The following is an 11,657-nucleotide window of genomic DNA, read 5'->3' as shown; positions in this document are numbered from 1 at the left end:
TCTATAGATTCTCAAGAAAATGTCATCCATCATAGGAACATATTCTGGATCCTAAGAATAGGATATTTTGCTAACTTCGCAATTTCTTCAACTAGTAAGACTTCTCTTCCCTAATCCCCACTGCCTCATACTTTTCATTTGTAAAGTATAGATTGCCGAATGCTGGCTTCATTCCATCCACATTCATTTAATAAATACATGTAAATGTCAGTCAGCTTTATGAGGCTTACATACAACCAGATGACTGAGTTTCAGATGTAGAGTTGGATGGGTTTTGACAAGTGCACACAGTTGGGTCACCACCATCAAGACGTGGGGCGCTCCCATCGCTTCCAGGGATTTGAATTGATGCCCCCTTCCTACCTCCAGTTCCTGACAACCTCTGATCTGCCCTCTGTTGTTATGATTTTGTCTTTTCCATAATTTAATATAAACAAAACCCTACAGTGTGTGGTGTTTTGTTTCTGGCGTCTTTCACTTAGCATGATGTCTTGAGATGCAGCCATGTTGTTGGGTGTGTGAGTAAGTCATTCCTTCTGTTGCAGATGGACCATGGTTTTGGGCCATTGTGAATAAAGCTGCAATGGACTTTACTGTACAAGTCTTTTTTTTTTTTTGAGTTGGAGTTTTGCTCTTGTTGCCCAAGTTGGAGTGCAGTGGTGTGATCTCAGCTCACTGCAACCTCCACCTCCCGGGTTCAAGCGATTCTCCTGCCTCGGCCTTCCAAGTAGCTGGGATTACAGGCGCCTGCCACCATGCCCAGCTAATTTTGTATTTTTAGTAGAGATGGGGTTTCACCGTGTTGAAGGTTCACCGTGTTGAGGTCAGATGGGGATCACCTGACCTCAGGTGATCCACCCACCTCGGCCTCCCAAAGTGCTGGGATTACAGGTGTGAGCCACCGTGCCCGGCCTATTGTACAAGTCTTTAACAAACACTGTTTTTATATTTCTACTGGATCCCATGCTTGGCATCGGGTTCCAACTGAAAAAAAGTCATGGAGGTGTTAGGTGTTTGAATTCTGTCTTTCTTATTTTATTAGGTACCTGGAAGGTGAAACTGGCCTGATGCTGTGATGGTCTAAATTTGGATAGTGAATTTCCTTTGCTAACACTAATAAGAAATAGCACCAAGAAGAAGGGCTTTCATGTTTGTTCCCTTCCTCCCCAGGGCCTCTGGAGGAGCCTAAGGTGATCTCCGCCTACTCTGGAAAGCAGGCCAGGAAGGACGTGGTGCACATCGCTTGTGGGAGCACTTACAGTGCGGCCATCACTGCCACGGGGGAGCTGTACACCTGGGGCCGTGGGAACTATGGCTGGCTGGGCCACGGTATGTCTGTTCTGCATGAGTAGGAGCATGCAGCAGGAGGTGGCCTCTTACAGGACTTAGTAACGGCCGTCCTATCTGTTTGAAGGCTCCAGTGAGGACGAGGCCATTCCGATGCTGGTAGCTGGGCTTAAAGGACTGAAGGTCATCGATGTGGTGTGTGGGAGTGGGGATGTTCAAACCCTGCTGTCACTGAGAACGGTACGTAGAGCTCTCGCCACCCTGGACAGGCCCTCGAGAACACTCATGGCAGCTTCTCTGGAGGAAGTGAGATGAGGAGTACAGTGGGCCTTATGAGGCCGCCCACCCTGTTGCCCAGTGGGTGTGGGGCTCAGTGGCATTGGTGAAGAGGCCCCCGTGGTTACTGGGCTTGTTTGCCTGGGGCCTGTCAGCTGGTTTGCAGCTGCCACCATCTCTGTGTGAGCATTTTATCAACTTACATAATTATGTTGATACATGCAGTTGGAAACACATACAGTGGTATGGTTGACCAGCAGTCCGCACGGTGGCAACAGAAGCAGCAGGCAAACGGGAGGGTGGTCTGCAAGTGTCTGCAGTGTGCTGGGCCCCAGTTACTGTGTGTTACGGAGGCAGTGGGCCTTTGGTTCTGTGAAGCAGTGAACATTGAGCCCAGGCTAGTAAGAATCAGGACTTTTGTTTTTCATGGAATGAAAACAAAAAGAAAACTCAGCTTTCCCTGTCTTTATTGCTTCTATATCAACCTCAAGTGTCACCTAGATTTCATTTGCTCAGTAACCACCCTTGTAGTGTTAACTGTGCACATGGGTGGTCTAGATTAGTGTGCATTTTTTATTATATTATTTTCAGTCATTTAAAATTTTTCATTAAAGTGCAGAGTTGTTGTTATTTAAATGCATTTGTATTTTTTAGGGCAAGTGTGGTCTTGGGGAGATGGTGACTATGGGAAATTGGGCAGAGGTGGTAGTGATGGCTGCAAAACCCCAAAGCTGATTGAAAAGCTTCAAGACTTGGATGTGGTCAAAGTCCGCTGTGGAAGTCAGTTTTCCATTGCTTTGACGAAAAGTGGCCAAGTTTATTCATGGGGAAAAGGTGACAACCAGAGACTTGGACACAGAACAGAGGAAGATGTTCGTTATCCAAAACTCTTAGAAGGCTTGCAAGGTGAGTGCAAACGTAAACTTTTAAAACCTTTCAGGACAGTTTCTTTAGTAATCTTTTAAAGTTTGCAGGTTTTATGTTCTTAACCTGACATTCCATGAATGGACTGTCATTAGAAACTTCTACTGCCAGCTTGATGTAGGTATTGATACTAAGTGGAAAGTGGATGTGTCTCTATTAAAAAATGACTTTGAGTTATTCTTACCAAATTTAATTTAAACCCATTGAGTTTTACAAACACTGCCACTTTCTGTGGCAGGCACACATTCATCACTCAGCAGGCTGGACTCAGTAAAGGTTCCCTCTGTGTGGTGAGGTCACCTGTACTTGTACTGCAGGCACACTGAGACCATGAGTGTGCGTTGTGCTGTGGGGCCACATTGGGAGGTGGGATTGGGTCCACCTGGGACGCTCTCAGGTGAACTCATCCTTGCTGGGTGATTCCTGCTTGCTCAGTTGCAAAGGTGTCCAGCATGCATTGTAGTTGGAGGGAACAGATGGAAGCCAAGCTACGTAGATAGGAGTGTCGGCGCCTTGAGTGTGGGCTGCCGGTGCAGGCAGAGAGGATGGGAGCCTCCGCAAGAAGACCCAGAGATTCTTCTGTGGTGTTCTTACGAGGGATGTTATGCTGCAGGAAGTTGGGGTGGGGGCCATCAAAACTATGATGATGGAGGGATTTTTCTAAGGTAAAACTGGACTTTTCTGTACCACTTGGCCTAGTGGTTGGGAGATAGTCTTCATCCTAGTCGAGAACTGTTGAGGGCAGGCAAGTTGACAAGAAAGTAGGAAGAAGGGAAAAGGCAGTGAGAGGTACATCAGATGGACTCTTTAGGGTTCTCTCTCTCAGGGTGGGCAGCCTTTTTCTTAAAGGGCCAGATTGTATTTGAAGCAGGTGGACCTGGCTGTGTTCCAACACCAGTGTCTTCACAGAAGCAGGCCTTGGGCTGCATTGTGTGTGGGGGCTGTAGTTCGTTGGGTCCTGATACTACCTACATTCTTTGTGTGTTTGCTTCTTTACCACGTGGGTTTGGAAGTGGGACTTTTAAGTAAGACTTGCCAGCTCCTTTCTCCATTAGTTTTATTTTAAAGCATGTTAATACCTTGATGTCTAAGAGTTTTGTGTGCCCATATGGTATTTATTTTCTAAGCTTCTGAGATAAGTTGCAGAGTAAGAAGTTTACTCTGTGTCATTGAATGGTATTTGAATTTCAGTTGCCTCCTTGTTTGTGTTCCCCTCCATTAGTATAGGAAAGCTACAACAATTATTAGGTACAGAAATCGTTTACTTTGAGAGTATTTAAACTACTGTTGAAAACACCTTTTGTTGTTGCTGATGTTAACTTATGGTAGGTTCCTAGGATAGAACTCTTCCCCTTACTGCAGTATGGTTTTTCAGCTGAATTATTTTATATGTTGACATTTCTGCGAAACACCCTTTGTGTTGGTCATGTTAGATTTACCAGGAAGGCAAAATAGAATATTTTGCTGAGTGTTTAAATAGGAACAACATTTTAAATAGTGATATCACCTAACTCTGAGAGAACAATAGATTTCTTCTTAGAAAGCCTTCCTCAGTGAAGAGTGTGCTGTGCATTGTTATATCTGGGATGGGAGAATATGATCTAATAGTTAATTAAAAGCACCTTGTTTCTTTCTGAATGAAAATCTGAATGAGGAGGAGAAAAAAGAACAGATCCTTTTCGTATCCCAGCATTTTGATCTTTGTAGGCTGTGGGTCCTAACAAATTGTAGCTGACAAAATACAGGGGTTTTAATAACACACCCAAAGCAAATGAATTGTGCTTAATAGTAAAGCAACAGTTTATCCTCAAGAAGTTAATATTAAAAGCTTTCTGACCTGAATGGCCTAGTGGAAATATCTTTCTTGCAGCAGAAGTCATAGGCTTGAAGCTGCATCTGCATCCCTCTTTCCTTGCAGGGAAGAAGGTGATTGATATGGCTGCAGGCTCCACCCACTGCCTGGCTCCGACTGAGGACAGCGAGGTCCACAGCTAGGGGAGCAATGACCAGTGCCAGCACTTTGACACGTTGCGCGTGACCAAGCCAGAACCTGCGGCATTGCCAGGACTGGACGCCAAACACATAGTGGGAATTACCTGTGGGCCGGCCCAGGTACTGAATATAGAGCTTGATTTGGTATTTTGGAGGACTTTGGTTTCCAGTTGTTCATTACCAGTATATAGGAAATACCACAGTTTTGTTTGTTGTTCTTGTGTCCTGCGGTTGTGCTAAACTCATTTATTATGAGCTTCATTGTAGTTTCCTTGGGTTTTCTTCATGGACAGTTAAATACTATCTGTATAGAGGGGCAGTTTCATTTCTTCCTTTCCAATCTGCTTGCCTTTTATGTATTTTTCCTGGCCTGATTGCCCTGGCCAGGACTTGCAGTGTGAAGCTGAATAGGAGAGGTGACAGTGGGTGCCCTGCCTTGCTCCTGACTGTAGGAGAAAGCAGTTCAGTCTTTCACCATCAACTGTGATGTTAGCTGCGCATATTTATGTAGGTGCCTTATTGCCAGATTAAGGCAGTTTCTTTAATTCCCCTCAAATTTTTTTTTTTTTTTTTTTTTTTTGAGACGGAGCCTCGCTCTGTGCCCAGGCTGGCGTGCAGTGGTGTGATCTCGACTCACTGCAAACTCCGCCTCCTGGGTTCACGCCATTCTCCTGCCTCAGCCTCCCGAGTAGCTGGGACTACAGGCACCTGCCACCGTGCCCAGCTAACTTTCTGTATTTTTAGTAGAGACGGGAATTCACCACATTAGCCAGGGTGGTCTCGATCTCTTGACCTTGTGATCCGCCTGCCTCAGCCTCCCAAAGTGCTGGAATTCCAGGCGTGAGCCACCGCGTCCGGCCTTAATTCCCCCTTTTAGAAGCTTTTAAAAAGTCCTGAATGGGTGTTAAAATTGGTTAAATGCTTTTAATCTCAAATGAAATGGTCATGCAGTTTTCCTTCTTTAGTGTGTTAGTATGGTGTATTACATTGATGATTTTTACTTTTCTTTCTTAAACTTTTTTTTTTCTTTTTTAGAGATGGCATTTCACTATGTTGCCCAGGCTGGTCTTGAAATCCTGAGCTCAAGTGATCTGCCTGCCTTGGCCTCCCAAAGTGCTGGGATTACAGGTGTGAGACACTACACCAGCCTGATTTTTAAATACTGACCAAGCCTTGTGTTACTGGGATAGGCATCACTTGGCCACAATTTACTACTCTATTTCTTTTTTTTTTTGAGACAGAATCTCACTCTGTCACCCAGGCTGGAGTGCATTGGTGCAATCTCAGCTCTCTGCAACCTCTGCCTCCTGGGTTCAAGCAATTCTCCTGCCTCAGCTTCCTGAGTAGCTGGGATTAGAGGTGTGCACCACCACACCTGGCTAATTTTGTTTGTTTGTTTGTTGTTTGTTTTTAGTAGAGATGTGGTTTCACCATGTTGGCCAGCCTGGTCTCCAACTCCTGACCTCAAGTGATCCACCCTCCTTGGCATCCCAAATTCCTATGATTACAGGCGTGAGCCACTGCGCCCGGCCCTATTCTGTTTCTATATTGCTAAATTTGACTCGCTAACACGTTTTTGAGGATTTTTCTGTTGTTGCTCATCAGGGATGTTGGTTTGCAGTTTTCTTTCTTTGTATTATACTATCTCGTCTGACTTTCTGTCAGGGGAAAGCTGACCTTATACAGAGTATTGGCATGTGTTCCCTCCTTTTCCATTTTCTATAAGGGATTGTGTAGAATTAGTGCTATTTCTTCTTCAAATGTTTTTGAATCCATCTGAACCTGGAAATTTCTTTCTGAAAGATTTCATGCCGGGCGCGGTGGCTCATGCCTATAATCCCAGCACGTTGGGAGGCCGAGGCAGGTGGATCACCTGAGGTCAGGAGTTTGAGACCAGCCTGGCTAACATGATGAAACCCCGTTTCTACTAAAAATACAAAAAATTAGTCGAGCTTGGTGGTGTGCACCTATAATCCCAGCTACTCAGGAGGCTAAGGCAGGAGAATCACTTGAACCTGGGAGGTGGAGATTGCAGAGAGCTGAGATTGCACCAATGCACTCCAGCCTGGGTGACAGAGTAAGACTCTGGCTCAAAAAAAAAAAAAAAAAAAAAAAAAATTTAAAAATTCAATTTATTTAACAGATATAGAACAATTCAGGTGACCTGTTTGTTTCCAGGAGGATTTTCCTGGTTTGTGGCACTCAGACATTGCTTTATTTCATCTAAGTTGTCTGATTTTTACGTGTCAAGTTTTCCTTAGTGTTCTCTTGCTAACTGTCTGAAGTCTGTGGGGCCTGCAGTGATGTCCCTTCATTCATTCCTGATCTGATAATTTGTATCTTTTCTGTTTTTTTTCTTTGTCAGTTTTGCTAGAGTTTTTCAATTTTGTTGATCTTTTCAAAGAATGATCTTTAAGTTTCATTAATTTTTCCCTTGTTTTTTTGCTTTCAATCTCATTGGTTTCTGCTTTTATCTTGTCATTTGTCCCTTTGGCTTGTTTTGTGTTCACTTTGCTCTTTTTCTAGTTTCTTAAGGTGGAAACTTAGGTTGCTTATCTTTTTTGTAATATATAATGATTTGATGCCATAAATTTTCCTCTAAGCAGTGCTTTAATTAAACCCACAAATTTTGGTGTGTTTTCATTTATGTTCAAAATATTTTCTGATTTCTTTTGAGAATTGTTCTTTGACCCATGGATTATTATTATTTTTTTTTTCTTCAATACAGAGTTTCACTGTTGTTGCCCAGGCTGGAGTGCAATGACATGATCTTGGCTCACTGGAACCTCTGTCTCCTGGGTTCAAGCGATTCTCCTGCCTCAGCCTCCTGAGTAGCTGGAACTACAGGTGCTCGCCACCATGCCTGGCTAATTACTTTTTTTTTTTTAATTTTAATTTTTAGTAGAGACGGGGTTTCACCATGTTAGCCAGGATGGTCTTGATCTCCTGACCTCGTGATCCACCTGCCTCGGCCTCCCAAAGTGCTGGGATTACAGGCGTGAGCCACCGTGCCCAGCCATACATATACTTTATATATACTTTTTTTTAATTTTATTTTTTTTGAGATTGAGTCTAGCTCTGTCACCCAGGCTGGAGTGCAGTTGCGTGATCTCAGTTCACTGCAAGCTCCGCCTCCCGGGCCCAAGCCAGTCTCCTGCCTCAGCCTCCCAAGTAGCTAGGACTACAGGCACCCGCCACCATGCCCAGCTAATTTTTTTGTATTTTCAGTAGAGATGGGGTTTCTCCATGTTGGCCAGGCTGATCTTCAACTCCTGGCCTCAGGTGATCCCCCCAACTTGCCCTCCCACAGTGTTGGGATTACACTCCTGAGCCACTGCACCCGGCCTTGACCCATGGATTATTAAGTGTGTTGTTTAATTTTGAAGTGTTTGCAGATTGTTGTATTAATGATTTCTAGTTTAATACCATTGTGATTGGAGGAAAAACTGCATATGATTTCATTTCTTTTAAATTTGTTAAGATTTATGTGTCAGGATATGTTCTCTCTTAGTGAACATTCTGTATGTGCTTAAAAAGTATATGTATGGTCTGTATATACATATGTGTATACATATATGTATAAAAAGTATATGTATGGTCTGTATGTGCTTAAAAAGTATATGTATGGTCCAGTACTTTGGGAGGCCGAGGCAGGCAGATCACGAGGTCAGGAGATCGAGACCATCCTGGCTAACATGGTGAAACTCCATCTCTACTAAAAATACAAAAAAAATTACCCGGGCGTGATGGCGGGTGCCTGTAGTCCCAGCTACTCAGGACGCTGAGGCAGGAGACTGGCTTGAGCCCGGGAGGCGGAGCTTGCAGTGAACTGAGATCACGCGACTGCACTCCAGCCTGGGCGACAGAGCTAGACTCCATCTCAAAAAAAAAAAATTAGAAAAAAGTATATGTAAAGTATATGTATGGCCGGTTACGGTAGCTCACGCCTGTAATCCCAGCACTTTGGGAGGCCGAGGCAGGTGGATCATGAGGTCAGGAGATCAAGACCATCCTGGCTAACATGGCGAAACCCCGTCTCTACTAAAAATACAAATTAAAAAAAAAAATTAGCCAGGCATGGTGGCGAACACCTGTAGTTTCAGCTACTCAGGAGGCTGAGGTAGGAGAATGGCATGAACCCAGGAGGCAGAGCTTGCAGTGGGCTGAGATCGCGCCACTGCACTCCAGCCTGGGTGACAGAGCGAGACTCTTGTCTCAAAAAAAAAAAAAAAGTATATGTATTTTGCTGTTGTTGGGTGAAGTGTTCTATAAATTGGATCCAGTTTATTGAAGGTGTTCTACAGTTCTCCTAGATTTTTGCCGATTACCTGTTCTGTCACTGTGAAAGGTAGTGTGTGTGTTAAGTGTGTCTAACAATTCATTGTCTAGTTAGAGTTGCTATTATACCACTTCAAGTGGATGGAGATCCTCACTGCCATCCATTAATGTCATTAATCATTTTGAGAGTGGAAAGATCTTTAAAAATGTTTTTACTTTTTCAGGTTGGCCAAGTGAGATGGGGCTAGTGAAATGGGCGGGAGAATTAGAAGCTGATAGTGTGTGAGCTAGACACCCATGAATGCCTTTGGACTGGGCAGTTCGAGGGATGACAGGTAGTAATATAAGGCAGCTCCATCACACATGCTGGTGACTCCTGTGGGACAGACCAGCAGCTACATTTGGAGATTCATTTTAGATTGTTGCGTTTCCTTTTAGAGCTGTGCTTGGTCATCGTGCTCTGAGTGGTCCATTGGCCTCCGTGTCCCTTTTGGGGCAGATATTTGCTCAGTGACTTCTGAGCAGCTGGATCTCCTGCTGCGGCAGGTGAGTGAGGGGATGGACGGCTCCGTGGACTGGCCCCTGCCTCAGGAGAAAGAGTGCGTGGCCGTGGCAACACTGAATCTTCCCCGACTTCAGGTATTCGTGATTTCCCTTCCTCTTGCTCCTTTTATAAGTGTCTTAGGGATTTGTAAGAAGGTTTATGTATTTTGAAGGACATAGGTTTTAGTCTGTTCGGTGAAGTATTTTAAAGTAAGATTGTGATGCACTAATAATGGACGCAAGGCTTAAAAAACTTTATCTGTTTATTTTATGTTTGTCCTGGAAGTCAGCCTCGGCATGCAGGAAGAGTGTATATGGATTGTGTTATTTTTGCTATAATCACTAGTTTGTTGGCATTCTTACTGTTTTACTGTTGTTGTGTGTGGAGAAATGACTGGGTGAGATCACAGGTGATGGAGAGAGACAGTGCTCAGCTGAGAGACCAGTGCTGGCCTGTCTCTCCTCTGCACTGTGAAAACCCTGCTCCAGGAGGGTCCAGTCTTTTGGTTTCCCTGGGCCACACTGGAAGAAGAATTGTCTTGGGCTACACATAAAATACACTAACAATAGCTGATGAGCTTTAAAAAAATCCCAAAAATATCTCATGATGTTTTAAGAAATTTTACTTTGGGCCACATTCAAAGCCGTCCTGGGCCACATGCTGCCCTCAGGCCGTGGGTTGGACAAGTTTGATCTACTCAGTAAGTTCAGCTCCCTACAGCAATGCCTTCCTTTCCTCACCATGAAGTTTATGGTTAGGGTCAAAATAAAAGCTACAAAAGTCTTCCTCCCTGGCAAAACTAAAGCTGAAGTCTTTGATCATCATCTTTTCTTTGTCTTTGTAATAAAACCCTATAACTTAATGACAAGAACCACAGTTCTCTCGACAGAGTAATTTTTCCCTTTTATTACAGTGGTTTCTGTGTAACAACCCATCGTGTCCCTCTTCCAGCCCCTCCGCTTTTTGCCCTGCTTCTAGAATGTACAGAACTGAGTGTAGAGTTTAGTTGCAGTAATGAACTGAGCAGAGGTCTGGAGCGTGCTTCTCCTAGTCCTCTGTAGCATTCATTTATCACCATACCTGTGGCGTCCTGGCGTTTGCGTGGGTGCACCCCAGGTGTTTGCTGCCCCTCCTGGTTTGCAGTGATGTTTCTGTTCTGGTCGGTGCTGTGGAGCATGGCCTTGTGTATGTCTTAGGCTGTCGAGGTGTCCCAGCGTATGGTTTTGCATTTGCCTCTCCGGGGTCCTGAGGGTTCTGTAGGTTTCACAGACTCTAGGTGAGTTTCGGTGGTCATTTCCTGACCCGTGATATCTATACCTAGATGAGTGGTGTGCTTTTGATTTCACTTCTACTCACAGCACAAGGCCGGGTCTCTGTTTTCTTGTGGGGTTTCTTGCTACCCAAAGCCTGGGACGGGCAATGTGTTGCCCCCTGGCTGTGGTTGGCTGGCAGGCAGGTGATCCTGGGTGGCTCCCGGCCTTCTGCAGGAAGCTCGGGTTCAGTGGGTCCTTGTGTGCATTCCCGTGTGGGAGGTTGTTCTGAAGCCTGGCGGCTTGGCTCTGCTTTCAGAGCCCGTAACCTCTTGATTCCTGCTGTGTGTGCCCATGTGAATTTTGGTTTTGCACTTGAGGAGTTTCCTTGTGTATTCTAGCTCCGCAATCTAATTTTTAGCAGCTTTTTTTTTTTTTTTTAGACAGGGTGTCACTTTGTCACCCAGGTTGGAATGCAGCGGTACAGTCTTGGCCTACCAGGTTCAAGTGATTCTCCTGCCTCAGCCTCTCAAGTAGCTGGGACTAGAGGTGTGTACCATCACGCCCGGCTGATTTTTTTATAGAGATGGGGTTTCATCATGTTGGCCAGGCTGATCTTGAACTCCTGATCTCAAGTGAGCTTCCCACCTTGGCCTCCCAAAGTGCTGAGATTGCAGGCATGAGCCACCGCCTGTGGCAGCTTTTGTGGTTACATTGTAGCCCATTATTTCTGTGTTTGGTGCAGATTGTTGGGGCGGGGTGGAGGTTGCTGTTGCTAGTTGTTTAGCTCCTCTGCTGATCTTGAGCTTTTCCATATACGTTTTCATAGTGGGGTTAAAAAAATTCCTCTAGAAAATACTTCAACTATTGTGGGTAAGAGGTTTTTTAGTCCAGTTTTTAAAAATACATAAACTGAGGAGTTATTTTGTCTATTTAAATAATACTTCAAATTGAGTTTTATTCAGTGTTTAATAAGACTTTGAAATTCACTCATTTTTAGGGGTTCTAAGTGAAAATTGTTTTTCTCCTTTCAGTTGCATGCTGCCATTAGTCACCAGGTTGACCTGGAATTCCTTGGTTTAGGTCTGGACAGCGTCCTCCTGAAC

The 11,657-nt window shown here is 44.5% G+C and overlaps 1 long non-coding RNA gene across 2 annotated transcripts; it reads left to right on the top strand.

The window, feature by feature from the left end:
- The first annotated feature begins 746 nt into the window (after positions 1 to 746).
- On the top strand, positions 747 to 11,656 carry LOC101179486. Of its 2 annotated transcripts, XR_004030486.1 has the most exons (6): positions 747 to 1,329; positions 1,415 to 1,527; positions 2,218 to 2,469; positions 4,406 to 4,599; positions 9,196 to 9,396; positions 11,586 to 11,656. It is a non-coding gene; the product is annotated as an uncharacterized LOC101179486 (long non-coding RNA). The 2 variants fall into 2 exon arrangements; XR_004030485.1 differs by having other exon boundaries at positions 747 to 1,527.
- Position 11,657: the final 1 nt, after the last annotated feature.

This window comes from Nomascus leucogenys, chromosome 6, assembly GCF_006542625.1.
Source record: "Nomascus leucogenys isolate Asia chromosome 6, Asia_NLE_v1, whole genome shotgun sequence".
Lineage (NCBI taxonomy): Eukaryota > Metazoa > Chordata > Mammalia > Primates > Hylobatidae > Nomascus > Nomascus leucogenys.
This window is presented reverse-complemented; position numbering and strand designations above follow the sequence as displayed.